The sequence below is a fragment of the Zalophus californianus genome, chromosome 17 (assembly GCF_009762305.2).
Source record: "Zalophus californianus isolate mZalCal1 chromosome 17, mZalCal1.pri.v2, whole genome shotgun sequence".
NCBI lineage: Eukaryota > Metazoa > Chordata > Mammalia > Carnivora > Otariidae > Zalophus > Zalophus californianus.
Window position 1 is genome coordinate 31,896,973 of NC_045611.1, and position 11,995 is coordinate 31,908,967.

General features: G+C 42.4%; 1 pseudogene; it reads left to right on the plus strand.

Annotated features, from left to right (window-relative positions):
- Positions 1–11,596: 11,596 nt before the first annotated feature.
- On the plus strand, positions 11,597–11,728 carry LOC113936798 (annotated as a pseudogene).
- The last annotated feature ends 267 nt before the right edge of the window (positions 11,729–11,995 follow it).

The window sequence follows — 11,995 nt, forward strand, 5'->3', positions numbered from 1 at the left end:
ATTCTGTTTGGTTCCTTTGCTCCAGTTTCTGAGGCTGTAGAGAGAACTCTTCATAGGGAAGGGAAGGGTAGCTAAGTCACTTTGGTCTAACACTTCGGTAAAGACTTTTGTTTTGTTTTGTTTTTAAGATTTTATTTATTTATTTGACAGAGAGAGACATAGCGAGAGAGGGAACACAAGCAAGGAGGGGGAGAAGCAGGCTTCCCGCGGAGCAGGGAGCCTGATGCGGGGCTTGATCCCAGGACCCTGGGATCATGACCTGAGCCGAAGGCAGACGCTTAACCATCTGAGCCACCCAGGAGCCCCTTGGTAAAGACCTGTTGATGGGCAGCTAGGATCAAGGCTCGGTGCTCAGGGAACATTGCTCAGAGTCTGGCAGCAGGAAATAGGGAGGTATCAAATAGCTCCAGAGACAGCACTGAAATTTGTGCTCTGATGAGAGAACATTGTTTCTCTTGCTCTCCTCCTGTTTGGGTCTGGGTGGGAGGATAGAACACAAACGAAACGTCTGAGCCCTGGATCCACCTACAGGAAAGCCACCTGACTCCAAGTAACGACAACAGCTACCATTAATTGGGTTCTCGATACGTGCACGGTACTGCTCTAGATATTTGAAGACCTAACCTCACCACCTTCTTTAGGAAGTAGGAACTGTTGTTGTCATTCCCTTTGACAGGTGAAAAACCAAATTTCTAGAAAGTTAAGCAACTGGCACTGGGTCTCATAGACAGAACCCAGGACCAGCTGATTTTGAAGATCTTGCCCCTAACCACAGAGCTGTATGGTGTCTCTAGAGCTAGATGGCTGAAACCTCTGGAAGAATGACCCTTTTATCCGGCCTGGCAGGTGGATGGACTTTGCCTGAAGGGCCTAGTTTGTTAACCTGAAACTAGCCTCATAAATGTTTATTGATACAAGCTCATTAATTTTCATCGTATTGGTTCTGAGATGTCTGGGGAGAAAGAGTTCTCATGATGACTTTTCCAGTTCCCCCTCCTAGCTGCCCGGGTGGAAAAGGCTAGAACCACCTTCTTGCCACCGCCCCCAGCATGATACTTAAGGCCCTGGCTTAATGCCCATCTGTTAGAGGCATGTGTCTCAACCTCCATCACACACAGACGGTGCCAATATAAGCTGGAGCGCAGATGAGATTTCTTGGTCAATTAAGCCTCCAAATACAAGACAGTAAAACCACATCACTGATGGGCCGCAATGAGGAGGGTGAGGAAAACCTGACTCACGGAATATTCTTTTGCAGCTTTATTGAGGTATAATTGACAAGTGAAAATCATGTATGTTTAGGTTGTACAGTGTGATTTTTTTTGAGGTGTTCAACATGATGATTTAATATGTGTATACATTGTGAAATGAGGACCACAATTGAGTTAATTAACACATCCATCACATCATATGGTTGCCTCTTTGCTTGTGGTGAGGACACTGAAGCTTTACTCTCTTAGCAAATTTCAAGGATATGATACAGTATTATTAAGTGCAACCACCATACTGTGCATTAGACCCCCAGAACTTTTTTGTCTTATCTCTGAAAGTCTGTGCCCTTTGACCAACACCTTCCCTTTGCCCCCCACCTCTCCACCCCAGACAACCGTCCTTCTGCTCTCTGGTTCTATGGATGACTTTTCTAGATTCCACGTGTAAGTGAAAACGCAACGGTATTTGTCTCTCTCATGGTATGTTTTAAAGGAAGACAGTGTGATTCACTCTAGAGAGAATTCTAATGGCCAAGACATACAAGATATGTTTCATCTCACCAGTAATAAAATCAATGTAAAATTGTAAAAGAAGAATATATCATTGTTATCAGTAGAATTAGCAAAAAGATAAAAGAAATATAAATTACACATCAACAGAAAGGAACATGCATAACAAAGATGAATCTCAAATGTGTTATGCTAAATGAGAGAAACTCAAAAGGCTACATACTGCATGATTTTATTTATGTGACAGTCTGGAAGAGGCAAAACCATAGGGACACAAAACAGGGGTTTGGGGTAAGGGGAAGAATTGGCCACACAGGAGTATGGGAGAATGTTCTAGTGGAAGGGACTGTTCTATATTTTGCTTGTGGTGGTGATTTTTTAACTATAAACATTTGTCAAAATTTGGGGAACTGGACATAAAAAGTGCTGAATTTGGGGGAGGTACATTTAAACTTTAATTTTAAGATAGAAAAAGTAATATAACCTCAATTTTGTAAAAAAGAAAATATTCTCGCAAGTCATACACAGATTTTTAATCGTTCTTATATGTGGTGGGAGATAGTAGGTGCTCCTTCCTTTTGGATCTCCCTAAATTGTAGAAAATGCTTTAGAGTAGCCATACACTGTGTTGTTTAAAGAGCCTGAAAAAATTAAATCGTCCTCATGTTCATTAAAAAGGAAGAAAGAAAGATAGTGCCCGGTGTTAATGAGAAGCTAATAAAATAAGCACTCTTATACACCACCCGGAAAAGTTTATGTTAATGATGTAGTGATATGTCTCAAAGCCATCATGATATTGTATTATTTATAGCAGGGAAAGTGAAAGTGTTGTTTGCTCATGGATATTCATTGAGTTGTTGATAATAAACTTTGAAGAAGTCTAAATGTCTAATGACAGGAGATTGGTTAAATAAATTATGATATAGCCATTCAATAGTGACTATAATCATGCACATTAATCTTGATTACAATGTAGATGATTTGATATGGAAAGATGTTCAGCGACAAAGAAGCATATATACCATAAATGTGCCTAAAAGACTCCAGTTGCATATTCTCAAACATTAACTGTTATTATGTCTAGGCAATCATGTTCTTTCAGTGCATTATTTTTTGCATTTTTCCCAACTAAATGATACATTTTCAAGTATAGACAAGTATATTATTATTGTATCCTATTATCGGATTTTTCTTTTCATTCTTTTTTCTTTATGCTTATTAAGGCTTTTTTGTCTCCAGTTCTATATTGTCTTGTAAGAATATTCTTGTACCAATTAAAAAAAAAAACCTCAAACTCTTCCTAGTGTTCTTTCCATTGCTTGATTTTTAACATTTTCATGTTACTTTATTTCAGTTTTTTGATCCAATTTAACACTTGCTACCCTTTAATAGATGAGTTTAACCTATTATGATTTACAATGTTTGGAGGTTATTTCCGTCAATTTACTTTTGTCTTCAATTTACAGTGCATCTTCTTTGTCCCTCCCCGCCTGTTTTCCTGTTTTCTGTGGTGTTATTATGCTATTTTCATTCATCCTTTCCCTTATTTCCTCAGAGAGTTTGGAATTTACCAAAAACAAGTGCATTCACTTTTTTTAGTGCCCTCCCTCCAAAGATAATTAAGCGAGATATAAGAATTTGTGTTGACCATTACTTGCCTCAGCACTTTGAAGATAGCCTTTCATGACGTGTCCAGGAGTCATGAAAAAGTTTACTAAAACTTTTTCCTTTGAGATCAGTGTAAGATTCACACGCAGTTATTTGTAGTAATACAGAGAGATCTCACGGACCTTGCTCCAGGCTCCCCCAGTGGTAAATGTCTTGCAACATCACCACTGAGATCTTGACACGTATGTCAAAAGGCCCAACATCTGTCCCACCTCAAGGATTCCTCACGGGGCCCTTTTCACAGGCACATCCACTTCTCTCCTGCCTCACCCCTTTTGTAACTCCTTGGAACTGCTAATCTGCTCTCCACCGTGCCTTGGACACAAAGTCCTTTGATAGGTAGCCTTGTGCCATTGGGTTTTCTCACTCAGCATCATTCTCCGGTGATTTGTGCACGTTGCTATGTGGATCAAGAATTCCTTTGCAGTTGCTGAGTGGTATTCCTTGGCGTGGAGCTAACACAGCGTGTTCAACGGTTCCCCTGCTGAAGGGCACCTGGATGGCTTCCAGTTTGGGTCTACTGTGAAAACTGCAATGGACGTACATATGCATGTTTTTATGTGAATCAGTTGTCATTCCCCTCGGAGAAAAGTGGGGAGTGCAGTAGTTTGGCTTTTATCCATCATCTCGATAATTTAAGTAGTCTACCCTGTAAGAACTAAGGCCTTTCTTCAAATTTAGAAAATCCACAGTCCTCATCATTTCTAAAATGGGCTCTTCACTGTGTACTCCATTGTTTTTCCCCCCTTTGGGAACTACAGAACTTTTCAAGGTACCAGTGTCGAACTGCCATTTCATCTGTGTGCTTGTTGAATTCCCCAATTCTACACCATCTGTTTTTTTATGATTATTTCCAGTCCAAGAGTATCCTGTCTTTTCAGATTTGAGTTATTTTCAAAATTTCTAATTGCTTTCTTCACATGTCCTCCTTTTCCTCGTTTATTTATGCCCGTTTTATTTTATAAGACATTTAACTTCTTATGTGAACAGTGTGCATTTGTTTACCTTGTTAGTGATTCTTTTTTTTTTTTTAAATTTTCCTTATTTATTTGAGAGGGCTAGAGAGAGAGAGAGAGAGAGAGAGCATGAGCAGGGTGGAGGGGCAGAGGGACAAGCAGACTCCCCACTCAATGGGGAGCCTGACGCAGGGCTCAATTCCAGGATCCCTGAGATCATGACCTGAGCCAAAGGCAGACACTTAACCAACTGAGCACCCAGGCACCCCTACCTTGTTAGTGATTCTAAAGACACTTATTTTAAAGTCATTTTCAATTATTTCTATTTTTTTATTTCACCTGAAAAAATTCCTTTTCCAAATATTGATTTTCTTGTCTACCAATTTGCCATACACATTCGGGATTTTAGTCTGCAGGCTCATTTTGAAGGGCCTCTCTTATTTTAATTTTTCATGTTTGCCTCAGTCTGGGTCAGTCAGCCTTTTTCTCTTTCTCTCTCCAGATATTTTGTATTTATCTCTTGCCAGGCCCCAGGAACTCTTAGGCACCCAGTCCAAGCTTAGGGAATGTTCCTCACATGATCTGTGGTGACGAAGCAGTTTCCTCCCAGTCCCTCAAGGGCTGATGCTTTTGTGAAATTTAATAAAAATGAATTACAGAAGCATCATCACCTGCTAGTATGTCTTGACCATATCAAATTGCTGTAAAAGTTATAAACGCTTACTCCCAACTTTTGTATTTCTCTAGTCAGTACCAGTAACAAACAGTCCACAGGCTGGAATCAGCTGAGGCACCATATAGCACCTTGAGTTATGGCCAAAGAACACTGGGGATTTTAAGATCCAGTCAGGGACCAGGCTGCCATCTTAACCTGGGAGCCTGCATGTCCTTCTGTCTACCATTGTGGAGGTAGCTTTTGGAAACCACGGGCCTAGGCGAAGACACTGAACTTCTTTTTCAGCCTCCTTTTACAGGAGGGGACATCCTATCCGAGTCTCTAGCTTCAAGAAGTGAAGCTGATTTGGTTCTCAGCCTCACAGAAGTCACAATGAACCTAGCTGACCAGTGCATTTAGCCCCATGCATGTCTCTGCACCTCTGTTCTGGTTCTAGTCTATGGGGATGTGGATGCAGTTTGGCGCAATAGTTATACATTTTCGATTGTCTTGTTTCAATTGTGCATATTGTAGCAGATAATAAACAGCTGCCTTCTAACGTCATCTTCCTTCCTGCTTAAAACAGAACCCCAGTGAGGTATGTATCCCCTCTCCTGCTCAGGGTCGGACTCTTCAAGGAAGTCTGGCTCCAGTCCCAGATACAGAAAGGGATAGTCATTGACTTAAATTTGTCATGTGACACATTCTAGCCAATGAGATGGGAAGAGAAATCTAGAGGTTTCTGGGAAAGCTTTCCTCTCTCAAAATGAAGCATCGGAAGAAACCATCTTATTTTCTATATAAGTCAACCTCAACACAAAGCCAACACACCAAAGAGTTCAGAGCTGAAAAATGAAAGGTCCTTGGTGATGCTCTTCAGGCATTGAACTGGCCAACCCAGAAGTCACCCTCCTTCATTACCTCCATGATCTGGTATGAAGAGTTTGCTTATCCTTTGAGCTAATTTGAGTTGGGGTTTTTCTGTTCCTTGCAGCCGAAAGCATCCTAACACACGTATCTCTTATCGCTATGTGCTTGAAATAGGGTGAACCTCTCCCACCATCTTAACTTTAAATCACTTTTCATTTCTCATGTAACCTTTGGGGTAATTCTTGGTGATACAAGCATAGGAAATAACTCAAAATTTTTAAATATCCAAATACTTTAGGAGAATTGCTTAACGGATTGATAAGAATTTTCTAATGAGTCTATTGAATTTGATTGGTAAATGGGTATTTCTGAAGTGTCCTCTGTTCTAGCCGACATTTATTCGGTGCCTGTTAAATGCCAAACCCCACAACAGGAAGCATGGGGGTGATTAAAGAAGGTAAAGACCAGTCCTTTGCCCTAAAGGGCTCTAACTAGGGAGATAAGACTTCCAATAACAATATGCAATAGAATGATCTGTCCACATGAGGAAGACATACAACAAATTATGTAGGGGGTCAGGAAAAAGAATAAGCAGAGTTATGTAAACATTCTCAATGAATGTTTGTTTACATCGATTGCTTGGTTACCAAATTCCTTCTCTTATCGATCAAGGCTAAATCCCACCCTTGCCCATACTCAAATGGTATAAATGCTGAGCTAAGGTAAAACAGACAAAACTGTTGACGATTTTCTCGATGTAATCCGATAAATTGAAGAATTATTTCCAACTAAACTCGAAGTCTCTAGTTAGCAATGCCTTTGAATGCAAGGGAGGCAGTTATCAAATTTGAAGAAATATTCCTTGGGGTGGTGTGTTCATTAAATGTGTAACTTTGTCAGAGTGCCACCGCATTACGGGATTTTTTTTTTACAGCCAAGTGGTGAGAAAAGTACCTTTGGAATAGTTACTCACTGACAACATATAAAGTGAAAATTGCGCGTGTTCTCAAATCTTTACACATTTCTCCGACTGATCATTGGTTCCTTAGAATGCTGGATATTTGTGTGAAGCGTGCCTGCAGGCTACATATGTTAAACGTTAACAGGAAAATGTGTACCAGAAATCAAATCAAAGATTGTCTTAGATCCATTCTTCACTGTGCCTGCTTCTCGAGCTGAACAATTAGTGGTTTCTGTAGAGTTGAAAGTGGACCAGCAAGCAAGTGTTTGTGCAGAGAGGAAATACTCGCAGAGCTGACCCAGACCCATTCTATGACTGTTTGTGAAGACAAATGCCCATATTCTCATTTTACCTATGCTGCCAGCAGAGTCGTTTGATTCTTTTTTTTTTTCTAATTTTTTTAGGAAACTACTATTTTATTCTTTTAAAATTATAATAGAATGGAAAAATGAATATAGAGGAAGGTACACAAGGGATGAACATCCACATAATATATGGGCAGAAACGTATTTTAAGTCAAATATCTTTATAGCAAAGAGATTTCCAAACCCCAGCCAACAGCCACTTGATTTTGAGCAGCCATCACCACATCAGAAAACAGACAATGGGCAAAGCATCCTTCTGAAGCTGTTCGATGGCAGCTGAGCTGTCAGCTACTTCTCTGATCAATTACCTTTGTTTGCTCAGCACACCCAGCGCCGACCTTCAGCGCCATCAACATGAACGCCAAAGACCGGAAGCAACTGGACAGAACAAATAAGGAAAATGGAGTCTGAAAACCCACACAGGGCAAGATATAGACAAAAAAAAAGATTCTTTAGAGAATTGATAATCCGGCAGGAGTGGCAATTGGTATAATCACGTCACAGTGTGGTTAATTTGAGCACGTCTTGTAAAATTAAAAGTATGTTTACCCTATGTTCCAAGGATTCCCTTCTCCATATCGATCCAAGAAAAATACATGTGGCAAGCGGCGCCTGGATGGCTCAGCCAGTTAGGCATCTACCGTTGGCTCAGGTCATGATGCCAGGGTCCTGGGATGGAGCCCTGCATAGGGCTCCCTGCTCAGCAGGGAGTCTGCTTCTCCCTCTCCCTCTGCCCCTCCCACTCCCCACCCATGCTCTCTCTCTCTCGTAAATAAATAAATAAAATCTTTTAAAAAAGAAAAAAATATATATGTGGCCAAAAACATGTATAGGGTGTTCGTTGTAAGAGACCAAAAAAAAAAAAAAAAAAAAAAAAAAGGGCCATGAGTCAAATGTCCATCAACACAAGAATGGTTAAATAAGCCATGATTCATACACAGCAGTTAAAATATAATAAAGTAAATCTGTATTGGTCAACATGGAGTCATCTTTAAGACACAAGGATGAGTGGGGAAAAACATATTGCAGAGTAATATATACAGCTGAAGGGTCTGTATGTTAAGTCAATAGATCATAAACAATACTATTTATTTTCCAGGTGTACATCATTTCTCTATATGCAAATCACAGAAAGCTTGAAAGTTCATATCCCTAACTGGTTAATGGTGTCTCTGTGGAGATAAGAGGAGACCAGGATTGGGGCGCCTGGGTGGCTCAGTCATTAAGCATCTGCCTTCGGCTCAGGTCGTGATCCCGGGGTCCTGGGATCGAACCCCGCATCGGGCTCCCTGCTCCGCGGGAAACCTGCTTCTCTGTCTCCCACTCTCCCTGCTTGTGTTCCCTCTCTTGCTGTGTCTCTCTCTATCAAATAAATAAATAAATAAAATCTTTAAAAAAAAAAAAAAAGAGGAGACCAGGATTGAAGAGAAAGGGATTTAAAGAGGTGTTATACCTTTATTTGTAAGGTTTGGATTTTATATATCCTTTATTTTTATATATGTTATATAGACACGACTTATAAAATTAAAATACATAAACAAATGGAAAATAATGCAACTTCGTAAGGCTCAAGTTTAAACCCATCCAGTGTATAGGTGGGATTTGCTCAACATTCTTTGAGATTTGAGTCACTTGAGCTGATGTCATGATTCTGAGCATTGAGGATTCTTAGAAAGAGGGAAGAGTGATAGAGAGAAAGCCTCTTCCCGCTCTCCTCTTCATGTCTGCCCTGGGGCACAATCAAATATTCTGCACAAATTTAGGTGGGCCCACCGAGCTCTGCTTCTTTAGTACCTCTTGGGTTTGAGCTGCCACTATGTTGTATCACACATTTCATCACTCTCCTCAGGTCTCCTAGGTCAACAATGCATTCTTGAAGCATCCATAGTGTTTTCAGATGGAACAGGGATTATGCACAGGCCAAGCTGGCAGTGTCAAGGAATGTCGGATGGACCAGAGGTCCATGGGCTGAACTAGGACTTCTCCAGTCCCCACCATGGGAAATCTTGACAGTGGAAGACAAATGCATTGGGAGAGGACCCAAGTAAAACATGGGGTGGTCAGGAGTTTTTGAGACGAGGGGAGCTCTCTTTCCCTTAGAGTTCCTGAAATGATCGGTGGCCATGTTGCTCCTGAAAGGGGAGGGATATTGGAAAATGGAGCCAAATAGAGCAGAAAAATGAGACATGGCAAAGAAAACATCTTGAGAGCCCTGATCCTCTCTTCTGCATCTACTCATACCTTAAGGTAGAAACACCTATGGACTTTTTAATTAGGTGAGCCACTGATTTCCCTGTTATACCAAATCCTTTGCCCCCAGATATGTCTTTTCTAATACTTCCATCCTACTGAGGCCAGCTCAGAGATCTCTGAGGGCTGATGACGTGGCGAGTGCAAGGTGAAACCCACTCTGGCTTTGTCTTGATTTAGTGGTGGGCCCGGACCAAATTTTTGATCTCCAGGGACTTCCTGTAAGGAAGGGGCAGTTGTCAGAGTCAGAAGGGCTGTCCAGAGGGGACTTTCTGCACAAAGCTGGGGAATGTCATTCTCAGTGTAGCTGGCCGAACTAAGGTACACAGAAATCCAACCCAGACAGATCCTGGAGAGCCAAAGTCTATGACTTTCTCTAGTAAGTTTACATTTAATCCAAGAGGAACAGAGCTCCTACCTCCACAACTTTGGTTCATCTCCCCTGCTTCATAAAAGTCTTCTTTTCCCCTTTGGCAAAACACACACTAGTTTTGAAAACATAATCACACACCATACGGTATATGATGCTCTCACAGCTGGTCTGTAAAGGAGCCTGGTGGGAAATAGAGTGAGAATCTCCTTTTTACAAATAAACTTAGGCTCAGGGGTTTTCGTAAGGTCCCCAATTAAAACCCTCCCATGGCAACCCTCTGCACTGGATGCCATGGACCCAACTGTCCCTGGTGTTCCTGGCTTTCTCTGGTTTGGTCCCAACAGCTTCCCCGCACCCCCTTGACCCAATCTCACCACACCTCTTCCTCCAGCCTCCCTGGAGAAGCACCTCTTCCTCTTGCCTCAACACCAGCTGATTTATCATCTTGGTGCTTCGTACTCCTGATCTTTACCTGGCTAGCTCTTCCTCACCTTCCAGGTCTCAACTCAAATGTTCTGCTGCCCGTACTTTCTTCCTCCTCAGGAAAGCCTCAGTGCTGCTATTAAGGCCTTTCGGTTGATTTGATTGGATGAGACCCACCCAGATTGTCAAGAATAATCTCCTTTAATTAAAATCAACTGACTGTAGATATTAGCCCCATCTACCAAATACCTTCACGGCAACACCTAGATTTTAATGGAATTGTTGGGTCCTAAAACCTGGCCAAGTTGACACATAAAACTGCCCATCACAACTGGGGCTTACTTACTGGTTTTCCATGCCATGGGAAAGGAGGCTCTGTGAGGAGAGAGGTCTTGTCTCTCATGGGCACTGTTGTATCCCTGGTACTTTGTAGCATAAAGGAGTGCGGGACAAGCAGATTATTTTCCTCCTGATAGTCCCGATAAACTCAGGTGACATCTCAGGGTGGCCACAAGGTGGCATCTGCAGGAGGGTTCCTGAGCAGATGTCTACTACTCCCTAACTCAAAAGAAGCTGAAGCTTGGTGCCAGAGGTCTCCAAACAGCTCTTGGTAGACCTGGCCAGCTACCCTGTGGGTCCTCCTCGACCCTCAGTGAGTAGAGTTGCACCTCTGCCCTTCTGGCTTTGGACCCCCTCAGCCTCACTCAAGAGGTTGTCCCCAGACAACATCAGAATTTCTCAGAAAGCCTACCAAGGTGGAGTCCTGGAAAGCAGGCTTTGAAGACATCAGGCTATTGGCCCAGGGTCACGTGGGAGTGGAAGCATCTAGGGCTGCTCCTTAGATGGAGCCAAGAGTGGCTGCTCTTTCCAACTGAGGCATCTAATAAGCCCTTGAGTAATAATAGGTGCCTGTTGACAGAGGGCCCTTCTGCCTTCAGCGGGGCAGTGGCAGCACTGAGCCGCTCTGGGGGAGCGTGTGAGGGGAGTAAAGAGAAGACTATGCCCAGCTGAGGCAGGTATGAGCATCTGCATTATCTGTAATACACTTACACAACTATTACTACTTATTTACATATTATACATCTTCCCCAGTGGACAGTAAACAACTTGAGAAGCGATATCTGGGCTGTTTTGTTGAACATTCTGTCATAGCTGGAACAGTGCTTGGCCATAGTAAGCACTCAATCGACATCTGAAGGAAGAAGGAACAGAAGGAAGGAAGGAAGGAAGGGAGGGAGGGAGGGGGGAGGGAGGGAGGGAGGGAGGAAGGAAGGAAGGAAGGAAGGGTGAAAAGAAAACAAGAAGGAATTCAATTAATATTCGCTGAATAAGCCTTAGAAGCTTAGGGCTCCCGATCGTTTCTCAGCCTTTTGGCTAAGATCATGTGTAGTAGTATCTGTTCTTATCAGAAGCTTAGGGGTCCCTGAAATCTGGGCTCTGCATAGGTCAGAGGGTAGGTAGCAAGCAGGCTGGTTTCCGATCCCCACATCCGGGGAGTTTCTCCTCTGTCACTGGGTCAAAATGTTGCCAGGGGCTACAGCATGATCAGAACCACCAAAAACTAACTGAGCACTAAGTTAGATGGGTGAGTTTAGAGTGAATGTGGACACTGTGGTCTTTCTGGTTTTCATCATGGAGGTCAGAGGTGGACTGCTAACCCTGGTTGTGGTTGGGAAAGAACAAGGGTCCAGAGAGAGAAGTGCATCCAGTGTCCCGGTGACAGTCCCAATTCCGCACCAGGGATTCCTGGACA